This window comes from Lonchura striata, chromosome 37 (genome assembly GCF_050655825.1).
Source record: "Lonchura striata isolate lonStrDom1 chromosome 37, ASM5065582v1, whole genome shotgun sequence".
NCBI classification, from domain to species: domain Eukaryota; kingdom Metazoa; phylum Chordata; class Aves; order Passeriformes; family Estrildidae; genus Lonchura; species Lonchura striata.
Genome location: NC_140739.1, coordinates 1,730,172 through 1,743,868, shown reverse-complemented (window position 1 = coordinate 1,743,868; position 13,697 = coordinate 1,730,172).

Sequence of the window (13,697 nt, the reverse complement as noted above, 5' to 3'; positions counted from 1 at the left end):
ATGGCCTTGCCAGCAGCCCCAAATAGTGCTCCATCCCAGTCCTTCTGTCCCTGACACACAGCCAGGGCAGGAGCCAGTGTTCCCAGTGTGACCCGGGCTTTGCTCTGCACTCAGGTTTGCAGTGAGCACCCTGAAGTCCCTGCTGTCCCGAATGGACTATGAGGATGTGGTGGTGGCCATGGAACACAAGCGTGGCTGTGGCACGCTGCTCTGTGCTGACACCCACCATTATGCTGTGGGTCTGCAGGCTAGATGAGACCCCCTTCTCCCCATTGCTCCCGGCATTTGTGCTCTGTGTCTGGGATATCCCACTCAGTCCCCATGGCCATGGGCCAGAGGGACGAGGGACAGCCAAGCAGACTGGGAAAGGCTGGGAGAGGAGGGTGCCCAGTAGCAGCCACATCTCAAAGGGCCCAGGTCCCCCTGCAGGGTGGGGGGTAAAGACAAGAACTGCATCAGTCTGTCCTGGGAGGGGCTTCCCCCCCCGGCTCAGGGTCTTAGTGTCGTAGGAGCGGGCCCCCGGCCAGTAATTATCACTGACTCCATGTATTTCAGAAGTCTGATCAATAATAATTATTATTAAGAAACCCATTGTTCTTATAGATAGTTATGATATAGGTTGATTTAATGTGTTTTCTAGTCTAAACACTATACCATTAGTTACTTACGAAAGCACATTTTGGTAGACAAAACTCCGTAACATATTCCGAATGTTCACAATGCCAGGTGCAGCATGTTAAGATAAGAATGTTTTTTCATTCTTTCCTCTGATCTTCTCAGACTTTCTCAGGCGATGCCTGGGAAAGTTGTTTGTTTCTCTCTGAGGCCAGAGAGCTGCTGCCACATCTTAGTGCCATTTTCTGTCTTCCAGGGAGATGGGCAAAGAATCCATCGATGTGTGTAAAAGCATCTTAGACTATCTCCTTCAGTTGCTCCGCAAAGAGATGCCATACTGGCACTTCCCTGCCCTGGCATTCCTTGTGGAGGTGAGTCGGAAGGCCGGCGCTGCCTCCGAGCTCTCTGCCCTCTCGTAGCCGCAGCTGCCTGGGATGGTGCCCACGCCCTGCGCTGCTGCCTGGTCCCCGCCCTGTGCGGTTCTGGGCTCCTGCCGGCCGGGTCCCCTGTCACTGCCCTGTGCCTTTCAGGTCCTGCATTGCCTGGACTTGAGTGCATGCAGTGACAGCATCATGGATCTCTTGTCGAGGCACTTGCTGAGTGAGCGCACAGAGATGCGCCGCCAGGTTCTGAGGGCCCTCCTCTTGCTCAGGGATAATCCCTCGCTGGTAAGGAGGGGGCAGCAGCTGAAGCCGTGCAGGCAGCATGGTGCTGGGGAACACAGTTGCTGGTCTTCAGGCACTGGGTCAGCTGCTCCCAGCTCTCCTGCCTCCCACTTCAGCTGCCCGAGTGCTGCGGGACAGGCCTTTGGCCTCTAGGCCCTGTGGCAGCAGGGTGGCCTTTCACACACTTTTGTTCCGCACAGGCCAAAAGAATGCGGAGCCTGACCGAAAGCCTCGGGGAGCTCCTGCAGGAAAATGATAGTGATGTGGTCAGGATGAGCATTGTTCTACTTAGTGATTTGTTCTTGGATAATGACACCCCAATACCCAGCCCCATCGCCCTGCAGCTGGCTAAGGTGCTCCTGCCACTCTTTGAACACGTAAGGCTCTGTGCCCTCAGCCACGGCCACTGGCTGCTGCCCAGACACTTGGTGCCCTGTGGAGATGCAGGCCTGCGCCAAGGTGGGCCAGAATCAGCTGATGCCAAGGTCTTGTTTCCTTCCTGTTACACAAGATGACAGGCATGTGCAGTGGATCTCCATGTTTGTATTTCGAGCCTTGCTGTCTACTGTAGTGGAAGAAGAGAAAAAGCTCCTGATGACACAAGTGTGTCACAGCCTGCTCCCACTCTTCTTCCACTGCCATGATGAGAATCAGAGTGTGGCAGAGGTGAGGACTCGCGGGCTGCTGCTGTCGCCCTGGGAGGGGGCTCGGCTGCCTCCTGCCCTGGCGCCTGGCAGGCTGCATCCTCCTCCCGGCCCTGGCACAGGGATGCTGATCCCGGGCTGCGGGGCCATTTCCGTGTCTCTACTGCTCTCCAGGCTTCTTGGGAAACCCTGCTTTGTGTGGCCAAATTCTTAAACAGGAGAGATCTTGAAAAACCTGTAAAGAAGGAGAAACTGTGGAGGTTCATTGAGATCCTGGTAAGGAGGGCTGGGAAGCCGCAGCCCCAGCCTGGAGCAGCCCCTGAGCGCGGTGCTCGGTGTGCGGGCTGGCAGCTGTGCCCCTGCCCGCTGCTGCAGCCCGAGGCCACACGGGTTCTGCTCCAGGCTCCTGCAGCCCGAGCCGGGTGCCCATGGAGCCCCGGCCCGGGGGGCTGCGGGGCCAACCCTTCCCTCCTGTCGCTCTCTCCAGCTGGCAGAGGACAGCAGCAGCGTGGCCGAGCACCTGCGCCGGGCCCTGCCCTACCTGCAGAGCCCACAGGAGCCCCTGCGAGAGGCGGCCGTCAGGTTCATGGGTGAGCCACGAGCTGGGCCAGGAGGGCGTGTGGGCACAGGGCTGGCGGCGCCGCTGGCAGGGAGCTGTGCCGCTGGGCCTGACAGGCTCTGTGTTCCCAGGGACGGCCGGGCGGTACCTGAGGGGGAGGAAGGAAGAGCTCCAGCTCATCTGTGAGGGTGAGTGAGGGCAGCGGGCTGCCAGCGAGGGCTGGCGGGGGAGCTGTGAGCCCTGACCCGGCTGTGGAGGGCTCTGCTCCCTGTGCGGACCAGGGGCAGCGTGGACAGAGCACACAGAGCTTTCAGGGCACCTGGGGGATTCGTGGCCAGCAGCTTTGGGCTGATCCAGCTGGTCCCTGCTCCCTGCTGGCCATGGCCAGAGCCGGCTGGGATGGCCCTGGCACAGGGATCTCCTCGGGTCCCCTCAGATGCGGGAACTGACCATGGCTCTGTTCCTCTCTCTTTCAGCCCTAGAAGACACGGCCAATGACATCAGTGTTGCCGTTGCGAGCCTGGCAGTTCAAACATTGTCTGTCCTCCAGGGAATAGAGAGAGCTCGATATTCCCGCTTCCACAGCCTGCATGATCGGCTCTGCAGGGCATGGAGGAGACGGCCTCGTCTGTCGGGGCTTGGCTGGCTGCGCTGCTGCAGCTCTGCAGAGAGCTGATCCCAGAGGCTCTGTCTGCTGGGGCCACCTGAGCCAGCAGGAATGTTTCGTTTATTCAAGATAGCTCTTTCCATTTTTTTGTCTTTCTTTAGCATAGAAATATAGGATGTGTTGTAATAGACAGACTCCCAGGATCTTTCTTTTGCTGCCCAGGTGTTGCTTCCCTTTCGACCGCCACTTTGCTCTCGGGGGCTACTCGCCGCTGTCCCCCATCCGTCCCCGGCCCCCTGGGACCCTCCGGCTAGCTGTCCCCTCCGGGGCCGGGGTTTTCCGCGGTCCCGCTGCCCTGGGCTTACCAGGCAGCGTCTGGGTTAGCACGGTCCGAGCTGCCTCAGTCGCCGCTAGGATTCGAGATAAAGAGACCAAGGGAGACCAATGGTATGCTTGTCCAGAGAGATTGTATTGCCTGAAGCGTTGCAGGGACCAAAGGCCCTGGGCTATTGCCCAGATACAGTTTTATACAGCAAAATTAAGAGATAAGGTCTTAAACAATAGAGACAGTGTTCAGCTAAGGCACATCAGAACCACCCCAGGGGCCAGGTCCAATGGGAACTGCTCAGGGGTGGGGAGAAGGGGGTCTACAGAGGAATGCTGAAGCGGGACTTTCCCGAAACAGTGGAGCAAACATAAATGTATCTTTTACCTCAGTTTACCATTCCCAAGGCCTTTCTAATACAATGGGGCATACATGAATGTATCCTTTTCCTCAGTTTACCATTCCCAAGGCCTTTCTAAAACCTTCCTCCACGCTACCATGCCAGCATGACAGCAACAATTGGTTTGGCTATAACTTCCCAGGAAAACTCACTTCCTTGTCAACATATGACAATCCCTCTTCCTGATGTCTCTTGAAGTAATCCCGTCTGGACTGGGAGCTGAGTTTTTACTCATCTCCTGCACATTTTTCTCCATTTCTTTTGCCATTACTAAATCTCTGAAAGCACTATTGTCAGCTTTCCCATTAATTTGGAAATTTCCAAGGCTATCAAATGTTCCAGGTGTTCCTGTTGGGCTTCAGAAAGTTGGCTGGGTGGGATTTCAGAGGACAAACACTATGTCATTCAGGATAATTTTAGCAAGTTTGGCCCTATCTAGAAGGAGCAGGTCCTGGAAGCGCACATAATTGCTTTTCTTAAATACTCTTCTTTTCATCCACTTTTGAAAAAGTCTTCATGGTCCCTTTTCCTGGTTCCCCACTTTGCTCTTTGCTTGCTTACTGTTCTTATCTGGTTTACTGATTCAAGACTGATCAGAAGCAGTCTTGTGCTCATTGTTGATTGCATCTCCTGGTAAGTGCTTGAAGGCCCTTGGGAAGGTGTTAATTGTCCCAGCTGATAACATTTCACTGAGGGTTCTGAGATAATGGGCCTGCAGCTGCCCCTCCCTCTGTCCCTTAGTGTTTCCCAGCTGTTGTCCTTATCAGGGTGGTGACTCCTCTTGGGATCTGTTTTCCTCCCAGCTGCTGATCTCCCAGGCATCTGACTCCTCTCAAGATCAATGTCCAAGTCCCTTCTCAGGCACACAGTGGCTCTTCTGGTTCCATGACTCATTCCAGGTTCCTTATCTACATCCTCAGCTGGTTTCTTGACCAAAAATATCCTTATGGTGCTGATTTCTTTAGCCATTTTGGTTGTGATGTGTGTTCTGCAATGAGTTTATTGATGGTTTTGTTCCCCTCAAAGTGGGCCTCCAATTTTATCAGTAGTTCTTCCTCCACTTTAGTCCAGTATCTTTTGTGGGCTTGGAAGTCTCTTTTGGGTGGGAAGCAGCGACCCTTTCCTGATTTATAACCCATGAGTGTGCCAATCATTTGGGTTGTCTCAGACTAATTTTTGTCTTTAAGTCCCTGCCACATACCTCACAGATCCACTCCCTGGCTGAAGCCATTTCTGCTGTTTCCTTGCATTTAGGAAGGTGACAAACAATGCTGTGATAATTACTCATCTCTTACTCACACTTAGCACACCGAAAACAAACCCTCCTTTTCCTGTGGGCTACCCTCCGATGTTCAATCAAGCCAAACACACAGTTCACCCAGGAACCACAGGAAGGATAAGGTGGATTTTGGTCAGGAACAGTCATGGTAACCATGTCTGCCAGTGTCTGTTGCCTGCAGTTCTCTGTCTAAGCTGGGGATGTCTCTGGTAAGGTGTCCTTCTCCGGCTCAGGAGGTGATGTTTGTGTTGTGCTCTCAGTCTCACGCTCACCGTTTCTCTTCTCATTGTCAAGCACAAACATTTCCCAGTTCCTCGGAAGGCAGGTCTTCACTCCCACACTTGGCCATGGTGCAAGCTGTTGATACACCTCAGGCAGCCTGCTCAAACCCTCTTAGCTTGTGGAAAAATGAACACATTCAAAGTTCTTAACTAATAAGTGCAATCTATCAAGCTCTAAGTTCACCAGAGAAGCCATTTCACTTTCTGCCAAATCGGGGGATGTTGAGGAATTTTTGCAGGACAATGGACACATTCAGCAGATGCACAATCCAGGCTTCTGGTAACAAAGTAGTCAGTTCAAGGACTAAGTACAGTGAATACTTGAAGACAGAAAAGTCAGCAAGAATCAGCAAGTTGTCAGCAAAGTTTGAGAAAGTGGGGAAAAAAGAGAACTAAGGGTGGGCCAGATGACCACAGCAATACATGTGTAGAACCAGGTGATCCAATTAGGATTTAGTCTTTGATGTGTGGACAGTTAGGATTGGTAAATCATGTGTCTACCTAGAGGGACATGGACATTAAAAGATATTAAAAATATAGATTTCTGTACAAGAAATTTGGCTTCACTTGATCACATGGATCATGGCGTGATGGCCCCTTTCTGATCCTCTGTGAGACATTAATTTTGAAGAATTAAGAATTTTAGGAAACTTAAGATGATAGTTAAATTAGATGTTGCTGTGTTAGCAGAAGTAGATAAATAAGCTTTGTTCATAGTTAACAGTAGCCGGATCCATTAACTCATTCCTTGTCAACTTTATGTTGGGTAGCTGTGCTTATCTGTCCTGGGTTGTAAGATAAGCTTGTATTCTATTTACCATCTGTTGAAGGCAAACCTGTTGGGCAGGTTTTGTTATCTTTTCCAAGAACCGGTTTTGCTCCTAAGAGGTAATGGTTTGTTAGTGGGCCATTGACTGATTCAATGCAGGGCTGGTAACATAACACCATCCTATTGTGAGATGTTCCACCCAGAGGGGGAAGCCAAGCACTCTTTTATTGGATATAAGGGGGTACCTTTTTGGGGACAGAGCAGCTCTTTACTTTGGGGGATTGCCAGAGAAGCAGCTCTCTTCGGCGGCACTCGCAGCGAAGCAGCCGGAGCGCGCTGAGGCGACGGCAGCGGAGCTCGGAGGCAACCCCGGCGCAGAGGAAGACCGGCCCCACTGCCACCAGATCTTCAGAGGAAAACTATACCCTTCTAAAGATCACCACTGCAGCTGCAATTCATCAACCACTGCAAGGGGAGCAATCATCTCAGCAGGACTGCTACTGGCACCCCGAATCCTCAGGTTCTGGACTTTTTCACTGGTTTTGTTTGTACCGATTGCATTTGCCTTTTTAAATTGTTGTCTAGTTTTCTCCTAGTAAAGAATTGTTACTCCCATTCCCATATCTTTGCCTGAGAGCCTTTTGATTTAAAACTCCTAGTAATTCGGAGGGAGGGGGTTTACCTTCTCCATTGCACAGGAGGCTTTAGCCCTCCTTCGCAGATTCCTGTCTTGTCAAACCTAGACAGATTTTGGTGCCCAATGTGGGGCTCGAGGGCATTGAGAGGGAAAAAGGATTAATAGTTCTTAAGTAATTTGTTTTTTTGTTGCATGTAGAAACATCTTCAGCATCACCATGTGGTCTAGTTTACCTTGGTTTGGGTGGCATGTGATCGTAGCTATACTTTTCCCATTTGCAGACCCTTATCTAAAAATGGGTCCTATAACTAAGGCTACCGTGTCTGTTATCAAGTTTGGCTTCTGGGTTAATTGGGTGAGGAATTCATGGATCTTTAATTTCCTCTGGAAGGCAGGTACATGGATTCATAGCTATCACACATTAACTGTATGTTTTTGGGGTTACTTTAATAACGGTAGCTACTGCGAGGAAATAGCGCCTGGACAAACTTTCTCCCAACCTTTTAAACATCTTTTTGTGTCTGCTCCACCAGTTCTCAAAGGGTTAAGATCCTTTCTAAGTGCTAATGATACCATACAATGGGTGGTGTTGCTGATAGTCCTGTTATATTTAGCATTCAGAGATAAGGGAAGATTAACCTGGATAACTACCCTCACACCTACACCACAGACTCGAGATGCTGCTGCTCTAGAGCCTGACCCTGCCCCACAGCCCACCTCAGAAATGAACCGCCCAGATTGGGTGAGGGTTCTGGTTAAGGAGATACGAGAGATGCTGAAGGAGTGCATTTCCCCAGCTGGTGAGAAACCAGCCCTTTGCCTTGAGGAGGGACAATCTAATAGTACAGCTGTGGAACCCACAGATGTTACAACTGTCCAGGTTCCAGCTGAACCACAAAGGCAGTCACGGTCAGCAGCAGTTGCCCTGGTAGAAACAAGGAAGTCTAAGGTGAAAGCAGAGCACCCTGCAGATAGGGACAGGAATGGAGGAACCTCACAACCCACAGGGGAGCCAGAGATTGCTATCATCACCGAGTCCCTGACGTACGAAAGTCTTCGTAATCTGCATAAAGACATTGTGCGACGAGGGCGTGAGGCTTATGCTACCTGGCTACTCCGGGTTTGGGATTTTATGGGTACAGGCGTGCAGCTGGACGGTGGTGAGGCAAGGAACTTGGGACCCTTGACCCAGGACTCGGGTATAAATCAGGTTTTTGTAGGGAACCAGGGTCCCTTTCTCTCTGGAAGCGGCTCTTAATGAGTGTCAGGGAGAGGTTTGTCCACAGAGAGAGAATGCAAGAGCACCATCATAGAATGCGCTGGAAGACCCTCGAGGAAGGGATCCAACAGCTGAGGGAAGTGGCAGTATTGGAGGTACTCTTTGGGAGGGATGGACGACACAATAATGACCCCGACAAGGTCAGGTGTACGGGACAAATGCTGTGGAGTCTGGCAAATCTGGGGCCATCTCAATACACCACCTTCATTGCAACAATCAATGCTGACGCTCACCGAGAGACAGTGGGTTCTGTTGCCAACAAACTTAGGAATTATGAGAGTATGATTAATGGCCCAATGCAGGCTCATATCTCAGCCGTGATTAAGGAGTTTAAAGAGGAGATGAGGGAGGAGATAAGGAAGGTTAATACAACACCCGTGAGAGTCACAGGCCCCAGAATCAGTGCCCAACAATCCCCAGCTAGAGAGAGAGGGTACACCCCAAGGGCTAATCTGTGGTTCTTCCTGCGTGACCATGGGGAAGACATGGGGAGGTGGGATGGGAAACCCACTTCTGTCCTGGCAGCACGGGTCCGTCAACTTAAGGAGGGAAACTCTAACCGGGGGAGTTCCACCAAAGTGAAGGTAGCCTCAACCTCCCGTGACCAAGCTTGTGGGTACGATCTGTCAGACCCCCTTGAAGGGACCTCTAGTATGTATGCCCAGGAAAGGAATGATAACCAGTGTTAGAGGGGCCCTGTCTCTAGCCAGGGAGAGGCACGGGAAAACCGGATCTTCTGGACAGTGTGGATCCGATGGCCTGGCACATCAGAGCCACAAAAATACGATGCTTTAGTTGATACTGGTTCACAGTGTACTCTGATACCATCGGGACATGTGGGGGCAAAGCCTGTCTCCATTGCTGGTGTGACAGGGGGATCACAACAATTGACTCTGGTGGAAGCCGAGGTGAGCCTGACTGGGAAGGAGTGGAAGAAACATCCTATAGTGACTGGCCCAGATGCTCCGTGTATCCTAGGCATAGACTTCCTCCGGAACAGCTATTACAAAGACCCAAAGGGACTCAGGTGGGCTTTTGGAATAGCTGCTGTAGAGGCAGAAGACATTAAGCAATTGAACGCCTTGCCTGGACTGTCAGAAAACCCCTCTGCAGTAGGACTCCTAAGGGTGGAAGAGCAACAAGTGCCAATTGCGACCTCGACAGTGCACCGCCGGCAGTATTGGACGGATCGAGATGCCGTGATCCCCATCCACAAAATTATTCGGGAGCTGGAGAGCCAAGGGGTGGTCAGCAAAACCCACTCACCCTTCAACAGCCCCATCTGGCCTGTGCACAAATCTGACAAAGAATGGAGATTGACTGTGGACTATCGTGGCTTAAATGAAGTGACTCCACCGCTGAGCGCTGCTGTGCCAGACATGCTGGAACTCCAGTACGAGCTGGAGTCCAAGGCAGCAAAGTGGTATGCCCCCATTGATATTGCTAATGCGTTTTTCTCCATTCCTCTGGCAGCAGAATGCAGGCCTCAGTTTGCTTTCACCTGGAGGGGCGTGCAGTACACCTGGAACCGACTGCCCCAGGGGTGGAAACACAGCCCCACCATCTGCCATGGACTGATCCAGGGTGCACTAGAAAAGGGTGAGGCTCCAGAACACCTGCAATACATTGATGACATCATTGTGTGGGGGAGCACAGCGGCAGAAGTGTTTGAGAAAGGTGAGAGGATCATCCAGATACTACTAGAAGCTGGCTTTGCCATCAAGAAGAGCAAAGTCAAGGGACCTGCCCGAGAGATCCAGTTCCTGGGAGTGAAATGGCAGGATGGACGGCGCCAGATTCCCACTGATGTCATCAACAAGATCACAGCTATGTCCCCACCAACCAGCAAAAAGGAAACACAAGCTTTCCTGGGTGCCATAGGTTTCTGGAGAATGCACATTCCTGAGTATAGCCAGATTGTGAGCCCTCTTTATCTGGTTACCCGAAAGAAGAATGATTTCCACTGGGGCCCTGAGCAGCAACAAGCCTTCACCCAGATAAAGCAGGAGATCGCTCATGCTGTAGCCCTTGGACCGGTCAGGACAGGACCAGAGGTCAAGAATGTGCTCTACTCTGCAGCTGGGAACCATGGGTTGTCCTGGAGCCTTTGGCAGAAAGTGCCTGGGGAGACTCGAGGCCGACCACTGGGATTCTGGAGCCGAAGTTACAGAGGGTCTGAAGCCAACTACACTCCCACAGAGAAGGAAATCTTGGCTGCCTTTGAAGGAGTTCAAGCCGCCTCGGAGCTAATTGGCACAGAAACAGAACTCCTCCTGGCACCCCGACTACCGGTGCTGGGGTGGATGTTTAAAGGAAAGGTTCCTACTACCCACCATGCCACTGACGCCACATGGAGCAAATGGATTGCCCTCATCACTCAGCGCGCCCGTATTGGAAACCTGAATCGCCCTGGGATTTTGGAGATAATTACGAACTGGCCAGAAGGTGAAAACTTTGGTCTCACTGATGATGAGGAGCAGGTACAAGTGGCAAGGGCTGAAGAAGCTCCACCATACAACCAACTACCAGCAGAAGAGACCTGCTACGCTCTTTTCACTGACGGTTCCTGTTGCATTGTAGGGATGAACCGGAAGTGGAAAGCAGCCGTATGGAGCCCCACACGCCAAGTTGCACAAGCTACCGAAGGAGAAGATGGATCAAGCCAACTCGCTGAACTCAAGGCTGTTCATCTGGCTCTGGACATTGCTGAAAGGGAGAAGTGGCCAAAGCTCTACCTTTATACTGATTCATGGATGGTAGCCAATGCTCTGTGGGGCTGGCTGGGAAGGTGGAGGAAGGCCAACTGGCAACGTAGAGGAAAGCCAATCTGGGCTGCTGATATATGGAAAGACATTGCCTCTCGGGTGGAAAAGCTGACGGTGAAAGTCCGTCATGTAGATGCCCATGTCCCCAAAAGTCGGGCTAATGAGGAGCACCGAAACAACGAGCAGGTAGATCAGGCAGCAAAAATAGAGGTGTCAAAGATAGACTTAGATTGGCACCATAAGGGGGAGTTGTTCCTGGCTCGATGGGCTCATGATGCCTCAGGTCATCAGGGCAGAGATGCCACCTACAAGTGGGCACGAGACCGAGGGGTGGATCTAACCATGGACAGTGTTTCCCAGGTTATCCATGACTGTGAGACGTGTGCTGCCATCAAACAGGCCAAGAGAGTGAAGCCCCTATGGTATGGTGGGCGGTGGTCCAAGTACAAGTATGGGGAGGCCTGGCAGATTGACTATATCACTCTGCCCCAGACACGCCAAGGCAAGCGCTACGTGCTGACCATGGTGGAAGCCACCACTGGATGGCTGGAGACTTTCCCTGTACCTCATGCCACTGCCTGGAACACCATCTTAGGCTTGGAAAAGCAAGTCCTGTGGAGACACGGCACCCCTGAGAGAATTGAGTCTGACAACAGCACCCATTTCAAGAACAGCCTTATCAACACTTGGGCCAGAGAACATGGTATCGAATGGATATATCATATTCCCTATCATGCTCCAGCTGCCGGCAAAGTTGAACGGTGCAACGGACTCCTTAAGACTACCCTAAAGGCACTTGGTGGGGGAACATTTAGAAACTGGGAAATTAACCTGGCAAAAGCAACCTGGATGGTCAACACCCGAGGGTCTGTCAATCGAGCTGGCCCTGCTCAGTCAGAACTCTTACACGCAGTAGATGGAGATAAGGTCCCTGTAGTACATATGAAAGGTATTTTAGGGAAAACTGTTTGGATTAATCCCACCTCAGGCAAAGACCAACCCATTCGTGGGATTGTCTTTGCTCAAGGACCTGGTTACACTTGGTGGGTAATGCAGAAAGATGGGGAGACCCGCTGTGTACCACAGGGAAACTTGGTCTTAAGTGAGAACTGGGTGTAAGATTTCATGGTGTGCAGATGGAAATAGAATAAGGGGTGGATAATGTCCTGGGTTGTAAGATAAGCTTGTATTCTATTTGCCATCTGTTGAAGGCAAACCTGTTGGGCAGGTTTTGTTATCTTTTCCAAGAACTGGTTTTGCTCCTAAGAGGTAATGGTTTGTTAGTGGGCCATTGACTGATTCAATGCAGGGCTGGTAACATAACACCATCCTATTGTGAGATGTTCCACCCAGAGGGGGAAGCCAAGCACTCTTTTATTGGATATAAGGGGGTACCTTTTTGGGGACAGAGCAGCTCTTTACTTTGGGGGATTGCCAGAGAAGCAGCTCTCTTCGGCGGCACTCGCAGCGAAGCAGCCGGAGCGCGCTGAGGCGACGGCGGCGGAGCTCGGAGGCAACCCCGGCGCAGAGGAAGACCGGCCCCACTGCCACCAGATCTTCAGAGGAAAACTATACCCTTCTAAAGATCACCACTACAGCTGCAATTCATCAACCACTGCAAGGGGAGCAATCATCTCAGCAGGACTGCTACTGGCACCCCGAATCCTCAGGTTCTGGACTTTTTCACTGGTTTTGTTTGTACTGATTGCATTTGCCTTTTTAAATTGTTGTCTAGTTTTCTCCTAGTAAAGAATTGTTACTCCCATTCCCATATCTTTGCCTGAGAGCCTTTTGATTTAAAACTCCTAGTAATTCGGAGGGAGGGGGTTTACCTTCTCCATTGCACAGGAGGCTTTAGCCCTCCTTCGCAGATTCCTGTCTTGTCAAACCTAGACAGATTTTGGTGAAAACCCCCTTAATGCAATATCTGAGAGAAAATGAGAAATGGGATGAGATACCGTATTTGGATTTGTTTTATTATTTGGGACAGAAAACTGAATGGCAGAAAGAGTGTGGTATTATGGTATTAAGGGTTGAAGATAATCAGGATGAGTGTTCTGGATGTAAGGCAAGGGAGGTATGTGTAAAATGTGCTGTAAAAATCCCTGGACGGGAGGAGGATTTGTCCTTATTAGTTGCTCCTCCCTCTCGTCCCGTTCCCTCGGCGCCGTCACTCCCTAGGGAAAGATCGGAGCAGGAGCAAGAGGAGTTAGGGACCGACTCTGATGAAGATGAGGATGAGAGGGAAACTACCCATTTTGATGATTCTCCGGGGAGTCATGTTGAGATGCAGGCCCCTACCAACTCTAATTCTCACACCCGTTCCCCCGTTGAACAAAGAACCCCTATTGCAGCAAGGACTCGGTATGGGAGGCGGAATAATGAAGGGCCTCATATGATAGCACCTTTGAGAGAGGCCATGGGTCCTCAAGGGGGAAGGGTCCTCATAAAGGTTCCTTTCTCCCTGAGTGATTTGGTAATTTGGAAACAATTAGCTGGCAGTTATCGGGAGGACCCTGAAAGGGTAGCACGAGTAGTGAAAATGGTGATTAAAACTCAGAATACTGATTGGAATGATTTACAGGTGTTATTGGACACCATAATGGATTCTGCAGAAAATGAAATGGTATTACGGGCAACCAAGGAAAGGGCCAGGGAAGAAATAAGGTTGGAGAGGACTAGAGGAACTGTGGATGAGCTGGTTCCTAGCGATGATCCAGGATGGAACCCGAATAGCGCGGAGGGCTATAGAGCTATACGAAAGTATCAAGACTTATTAATAGAGGGGATTTGGACGGGGATGCCTAAAACATTGAACTGGTCTAAGTTATATTCGATAAGGCAAGAAAAGAATGAATCACCCTCAGCCTTT